We start from the raw sequence: 8504 nt of genomic DNA on the forward strand, positions 1-8504 counted from the left end.
TTGATCCTGTCGGCAGGGATTATGGAGGTCACTTCCTCGTACACATATGTGTTTAGCTCAACCTTTCGACCTTCGACATGTAAAGATGTGTTTACGTGAGCCTCAACACAGATGAAGAGCTTCACGATCTTCAGGTCCTCTAACCACTTGATTCTCTTTAGGTTGGTTTGAAGGTACGCAAACAAGTGGGAAGCTATGTAATAGATTCCTGAGTCACCGGTCCATCTCCGTTCCACGTACAGGGGTGATGGATTGTAAATGCGGTCTAGGATGTTCATCATATCGATCCTTCATTGATAATCTGAGAGGAATGCATCGCGGTCATAAACATGACCACCATGAACCTATTCCATGCTTCATGACTTTGCAAGACAGTATCGATAAGTAAGGAAATATTCTTAACGGTATAAAGGCAGATCCTTCATTGGTTTGCTCTGATACCGACTGTAACGTGTCCACCTGTTCCCTTACAGGACACGTCTTAGCAGCCCATGGAAAAGAGGGTCTAGAAGGCTCTTCTTGGCAATCCCATGGAATGTTACAGGGCTTGCGATCTAGGTCCTTATGAGTCTGCCACATAGCAGAAGTATTCCGGCCGTTCCCACTTAGGACCGACCTGAATTAGGGTTTTCCCTAATGGTCGATTTTCTAAAACGGCAGCTAGCGTCAAACCCCAGGCGAACTACTTTACGCAGAAATGTCAGGGTCGAAGCAGATTCATGCTGCACTTAGTTCAAGGAGAATGGGAAACGAGAGGGATGCAAAGCTCGACCTCTTTGCCCATAAGGCATAGTCCCATTCCATTCCCCTAAAACAACATTAATCGGAATTCTAGTAACCTAAACTCTAGGTCAGCGCCTTTGCTATTCATTTCCTTTAAGAAGAGCTCCTTGGTGTCCATTTCGATTGAGAAAAGTTCCCAGCCAACCGGGACCACCCATCCGTAGGACAGACCCATGGCCACGTCCACTGCACTTTCCTCATGGTTGCTTTAGTTGTCTAATTACCTACCACAATTAGTTGGACACGCATAAAACATCTTCCTTAATTATCCAGTTAGACACCGGTTTCTTCACGTAATCTTAGCACTTGACATAGAAAAACCGTGCCAAACAAGTTCCTTTTCAACAGGTTATCTTACTTATCTTTGGAATACATCCATAAAATCCAGTCCATAGGCTAATCCATAATCCGCCCGAAGGCTATACATAATCCGCTCGAAGGCTATCCAGCAATCCACAAGGATTATTAATCCAAGATTCCACCCGTAGACTAGTATGTGGACCTCAAGATCCAATCCCGAGTCGTGTTGGCCTCTTGTGCAGGGCCCGAAAGGCAAGGGATTTACGGCCAGAGCCCCCCCTGGCACCCAGGCGTCCTCCTACTCTAAGTAGTACCCAACGGAGAGACCTCTCATGGCGGGTTCAGTACACGTTCTCGATGCGGCTAACAACCCCCTTGGTTAGGGTCAGGTAGACAATCAAGGGTAACTGATGCTGCCTCTCCCTTCAGGCCTTCATCCGGAAGCATTAATTAACTTTTCATCTTTTAGTTCCTTGAGTAAACAATGCAAACAGTGCTCCTAAACTGTTACAAGCACAATCAATCTAGTGGTCGTTTATTTTGGCCAACTGCTAAGGAATGAATCCTTATCTCTGAATGCATCCAACATTCAATTTGGGATCAACTGTAACTTGCAAGATCCCCAAGGGTCTATTTGTTCACCCTTTTATCCTTATGTTAGGGTCATACCCTATCAACCCAACTTAACCAACACCTTAGGTTTCATAAATTAACAATAAGTCCTGGCGACCATGTCGCTCTAACTTGATTGATCCTTTGCTTCCAAGCAAATACATAACTTCCCTTAACTTGGCAGTTTTCCCTAAGAAAGGTGATGTAACAGGATGACTACTCATCCTCTTGCAAGTTAAACTTGCACAAGAACCTGCCAACCTCATTCCAAGAAATGGCAAAACTCTCTTGTGATCAAACTACAAGGCCATGCGATGTTGCAACTTGTTGCACAAGTGTCGCATCTATTCCATGGGATCATTTCACCCATTGAACGGCCTTTCCTGGTCAAGGAATTATGTTTAGACAAGAAGCAGGGTTTAGGGTGTCTTCTTACCCAACCCAATCCTAATTGTACTAGGCCGACAACATTCGGTCCTAGATTTTTCAAACTCAAACCGAGTTTTAACATTAAGTTAGTAGATCCTTAGGGTAGAGACCCTAGATCCTTAATTTCATGAGTGTCCAATTGACCCAAACATTCCGTGAATGTGGGTAGGACCTTTGGGTTTGAGGATTTTGACTTGGCGTTCCAACTGCGATATTAGGCAGCACTTCCAACGTGCCAAGCCCTAGCTAGACTTGAGGTATTTATCGTATCAACTAGTTATGCCTATACGAAACCCTAATGGTTATAGTACCACAAATGATTTGGGTAAATTGACCTACTTGTCTTACGACAAGGACGATCCTTTCATAGAGATGCTAAACTTAGTTTGCAAGACGTCACAATACATGTAAATATGTGAATCATTACTTCTACGTACCAAAAAGGTTTGCAATAACCCTAACTTTTCTTGCTAAAGTCATTACGCATGATAATTTGGAGAGTAACTTACATAGGACCTATTAGGTTTTACATCAAAGAATCATGCCTACACCCCTTTTGACCAAGCTTTAGAATTTCATGCTTTGACAAGCCATGCCATCTCTTCCAAATGCAACTCGATGAAATGAAATTTACGAGTATGTAACATGCGACCTTTTCTAAATACAACATTGTTAATGAGTTGATGCAAGCCTAAGGCTAGTGTTGACTTAATCCATTTCCAAGCATCCTTTTTTCATGCAACTTACAAGTCTGTGGTTCCATTCCCATACTATGCAATTTTCCAAGGTTTCGTTCTCATGTCGTGCAATGGACGTTAATGATTCTTTTCATGCGAGTCATAATAAGAAGGTTATTGACTAAATGCAAGATACTCTTTTCCTTCACGGCCAATGGACTTGACAATTTCCTTTTTAACCCTAGGAAATATGCATTTTAGGCTTCCACTTTGAAGATGCATGACAAGGCAATTTGCAACTTAGTTCATAGGGCGAGTAAGTTCTTCTCATTCATAACTTTGGAGATGCATGATATGCACAAATCCTTATCTATCATTCAAAGAGATAATTTATCAAACGTACTTTTATCACTACCCATGAGTTAACGATAAACGTAGAATGCATTTTCCCTATGGAATTAAGCGTACTTTAAACATTTCTTCATGTGGAAATAAATTCATGGAACCTGGGTTTGTGGATCCACGGTGATATTCACGTGTAAGTTCAGGGAAGAACCTCCCGCAGGTGCGCCTTGCGACTTCTTGGGAGCCATCGTTGATGACTTGAACTCCGCGGATTACCCTCGCTTCTACACATTCCCCGAATAGCCTAAAGATTTTCCTTCTCCCTTGTACGCAGGAGATTCCTTCACCCAAAATGCAAATCTTTAAAAATCCGGGGCTTGTGGGATTGGGGCTTTTGGGAAATCTTTTGGGAATGGAGCTTTACAAGCCCAGTTTTAAAACTAGGAAGGCATGCAGGAACAAGGCCCAAGAGCCTTATCCTTTAGAAGCTTCTTAGAGAAGCTTCTGACTGATCAGAATTGACATGGAGGACTCAATGATTAGGAGGGAGGAAAAGTTTGCCGATTGGGGGGGTGATCAGGACGATGGTAGGGGGCAATTATGGCGGCGACTATAGAGCTGCAATGGCGGTAACGGGTGGCAGGTGTGGATGTGGCGGGGCAGCGGCTGCATTGGCAGCCGCGTTTACAGGCAGCGCGACAGCTCTGGCAGGTGGTAGCATTTTGTGGCGGCAACTGTGCATCCCCTCCTTGAATCCCACCAGCATGGCAACCTCCCTTCGTCTCTCCAATCCCTTCATGCAGCCTTCTCCTCTTCTCTATCCCCCTTATCCCCATAGGGGAGTGTTTTTATAGGCCAAGGTGGGGAAAGAGAAGCTCCACCACGTGGGTTGTGCATGGCTTCCCCCATCATGCAACCCACACCACTCACCTAGCCCATCCCTCCCCACACTCCCTCTTCTCCAGCCATGTATCGGCTGGGGGAATTAGTAAAAAAACATTTCTTTATTTTCATCATTATCAATTTTTTCCCCTTCAAAAAAGGGTGTTTCCCCGCGGCTTCCACAGTCTTAAATCCTGACCTCGTTTCCACAATGCGGAGGCCTTATTTTTGCACGTGCGGGGTACGGATTAAGCTGTCAGTAATTACGATGCAGGAGATATCCTTGCACAGGTTTTTACATGGCGTGCGGGGAGGAAAGTTTAGTAATATTTTTGAGTAGAAATATTACATTTTGTGCGAATGTATTTATATGTAAAAGCAGCCATCTAAGGTCTAATCCCCTAGATCCCCTTCAAGGTCATAATGTTTCATATATGGGAGTTCCAAAAGCTGATGTTTAATTGCCGCATCCAAGAGGAAGGGCATCTAATGATGTTCTTTAATATGACCCTGAAGGGAAGAGCAACTATATGGTATCACCGCCTTTAGGTCATAACCATAATCACTGTGGATCTATTTTATGAAGCCTTCCGAAGGGAGTTCGCCCTGAGAGAGGTGACCAATATTGGCTGCACGTGCCGAATTTGATACGCCAAGAACCGCATGAAGATATACAAGTGTATGCCAAAAATATCAAAGAGGTTTTTTGTAAATTGGATGCCTCTATCCCTATCCCACCTGCTGCCTAGTTATAATACTTCTTGTATGGTCTTGATTTTAACACCCAGGTGCAGCTGAATAGTGTCACCTTGGTGGATATAAACACTGCCATTAGACGAGTGCCTTTACTGGAATCAGGTGTGCAACCTTGGTAAGCATGTCAACCACAACCATAATGGAATTGTATCCTCCTTGGATTTGGGGTAAGCCCACAACAAAATCCATACTGATGAATTCCCATTTCATTTGGGGAATGTCAAGCGGTTGCAGTTTCCCTGGCATCATGACATGTTCGGCTTTGATACGTTGGCAAGACAAACACTCAGTGACATATTTGAGAACGTCACCTTTAAGCCTCTCCCAATGATAGCTTTTCCTAACTGTATTAAGAGTCTTAGCATAGCCAGGATGCCCTGCGAAAGGAGAATCATGAGCTTCCCATAATATCTTCTACTTAAGTGACTGGCTTGCTGGTATACACAGCCTTGTTCTGTAGTAGACAAGTCCATTATCAATGGAAAATTCCTGATACTTAGCTTGCAACTTCTGATTTTGCTCCTTGGTAGATATTTCCTTTATCATTGTTTGGTAGGCCAAATCATGGCATGCTTCCTCTCTAGCTAGTTCAAGTATAGGGTTGTTTGGCATAGATACTTTTGTAGCCAGAGATCTGGCCGTTGATGGATTTTGCAAGATTAGGGAATTTAGGAATGCCTTGCGATTGAGTGCATCGACAACTACATTCTCCTTCCCTGGTCGGTACTTGATTTCAAAATCATGTTCCTCCAATACTTCAATCCACCGACGTTGCCTCATGTTGAGCTCGTTCTAGGTAAAAATCCATTTGAGACTCTTATGATCGGTTATTAGAGTAAACTTGTTACCCAATAGGTAGTGTCTCCAAAGCTTTAGAGCATGGATGACAGCTAGTAATTCCAGATCATGCATGGCATAATTCTTTTCATGACTCTTCAATTTCCTTGAAGAGTATGCTACTGGATGACCTTCCTGCATAAGTACACACCCCAAGGCAAGAATGCTAGCATCAGTTACTACCTCAAACTCCTTATTGAGGTCAGGAAGTTTTAGAATAGGTGCTGATACCAAACTTTGCTTCAATTTGTCGAAGCTATTTTGTTCGGGAGTTGACCATGTAATGGAAGTCTGCTTCTTTAGTAAGTCTGTAAGAGGTGCTGCAATCAAAGCATAGTTATTGATGAAGACCCTATACCATCCTATCAATCCAAGAAAGCTACGTATCTCTTTGACGGATACTGGTATTGGCCATTCAAGCACATCTCTGACCTTGGCTGGGTCTACTGATATTCCTTTTGATGATACTATGAATCCCAGATATTCAATCTGACGCTTGAAGAATGCACACTTCTTCATTTTTGCATACAGCTTATGAGACCTCATTGTCTCAAGGACAATTCGAAGTTGAGGTTCATGATCTTCTTCCTGTTTAGAATAGACTAAAGTGTCATCGAAGAAGACAAGCACGAAATCATCAAGATATGGTCTAAAGATATCTTGCATTAATCTATTGAAGGTGGCAGGTGCATTTGTAAGCTCGAATGACATAACCAGGAACTCAAAGTGCCCATATCTTGTATTGAAGGCCGTCTTTGGAATATCTTCTTCCTTGATCCTTATCTGATAGTAACCTGACCTAAGATCAATCTTGGAGAAGATCTTTGCACCTTGAAGACGATCAAGAAGCTCATATATTCTAGGAATAGGATACTTGTTCTTGACTGTTGATTGATTCAACCCTCGGTAATCAATGCATAGTCGAAGTGTCCCATCTTTCTTTTTTTGGAATAGTACTGGAGCTCCCCACGGTGAGTTGCTAGGCCGGATGTAACCCTAATCTAACAATTGCTTGAGCTGTTCGTTCAACTCAATTGCTTCTGGTATGGACATTCTATAAGGTCTCTTTGCAATTGGTGCAGCTCCAGGCACTAGCATAATCTCATGATCTACTTCTCTTGGAGGCGGAAGTTCAATCAATTCCTCAGGGAATACGTCAGCGTATTCCTTTAGCCAAGAAGGTCCTTCATGAGACTCTTGCTTTTGATCTAACTTGTTGAGTTTGATCAGGTAAACGGGTAATCCTTTTCTGACTCCTTTTATGATCCGAGATACTTTGGCCAATTGGATTCTTGGCACTCCTGCCTCACCTTGAGTTGTGACAAATTTCCTTTCAGAGTTTTGAAAGGAAACTTGACCCTTTTCACAGTGAATGTGGGCGTCGTTGGGCTTAAGCCAATCCATTTCGAGTAGACACTCGTGGATACCTAAATTCATGACTCTGAATTTGACTGAGGTCTTCTTTTCTCCCAGAAAGAATTCCACCTTAGCAGTTTGCCTGGTACAAGTTACCTCATGACCGTTTGCCAATTCCACAAGCAGGGTAGGTGCTTCTACTGTGGCTATTCCTAATCTTTTTGCATATGCTGGTGAGATAAAGGAATGTGTACTGCCACAATCAATCAAGGTTTTGAAACCTTTACCTTGATAGTCCGACGGTGTCTGAATCACCGAGAACTGGTGATTCGGTCCTTTCTTGTGTAAAGCGGCATGGACTGTCGCTCTTTCGAATTTTGTTTCCATAGTCGGATCTTCTTTATCTTCTTCTTCGCATCTTTGCCTATTGGAAATGCAGGCAGTTCTTCCTCTTCCACGGGTGGCGGCTCCTTGACCGCGGCCTGCACCTTGGAAAGGCGTTTGACGATGTCCTCCGCTGAGCTTGGGACATTGCCTCTTGAAGTGACCGGGTTCGTTGCAGTGGAAACATCAATGGTTTCGGCCATTACTTTGAGTAGGAACAAAGTTGTTGACGTTATTTGTCCTTGCTTTCTTCTTTTGTCCTTGATTATGACCTTGAACTCTCTTTATTTGAGGTCTGAATGCTCCTCTGTTCGGGTCACTATAGGACCAAGTTTTGTTACCCCTTGGTCTGATGGACGCATAGATTCGAGATGGGTATTTACGCACGGATTTAAGCCTGCACAAAATTTGGACACCTGCTGCGTCATGTCCATCTGTGGCGCATACTTTAAGAGTGAGACGAATTTAGAGTAGTATGCATCAAGGGTGAGTCCTAGCTATTTTAGCTCGTAGAACTCATTCATTTTCTGAGTACGATATGCAGGTGGTAAATATCTTCCCTGCACGGCTTTCTTCAACTTTTCCCAGGTAATGGACCCCTTTGAAGTCCCTTGATCCCTGCACCATTGCTTCCACCAAAGTCTGGCTTCGCCGGTGAGTTTTAACTTGGCGAGCATGGCCTGATTGGTAGGTGTAGTACTAGCTGCTTCAAAGTAATCCTCCATGGATTCAATCCAAATTTCAGCATCAACCTGTACGAATCTGCCTCTCCCGTCAAACTCGGGTGGCTTTATCTGCTTGAGGAGGAACTTCTTCTCCTGGGTCACAGCAGTACTTGATGTAGGAGGTGAATTTGGAACTTGTACCTGGGGTTGTGCCTGGATAAAAATTTTCTTAACGTTATTATATGATAATCGACGTTAGCTTATCTTTCTTTCTTTTTTTGTTCAGCTATCTCGTAAACAATGTAGCTACTTAACTTTTTTAACAACTCTTATGCACAGCCAGGTATTGATAAAAAGAAGTCTTTATTTGTATTTACATGGGCATAGCCTTATACAACGTTTCGTGTGATGATAATCCAATCATTACATTCAGTTTGGGGAGAACAACGTTGTATTGCATTTGTCTACAGGAACTGTG

The sequence above is a fragment of the Lygodium microphyllum genome, chromosome 19 (genome assembly GCF_053477565.2).
Source record: "Lygodium microphyllum isolate KBCC chromosome 19, Lygodium_microphyllum_v1.1.10, whole genome shotgun sequence".
In the NCBI taxonomy this organism is placed as follows: Eukaryota; Viridiplantae; Streptophyta; class Polypodiopsida; order Schizaeales; family Lygodiaceae; genus Lygodium; species Lygodium microphyllum.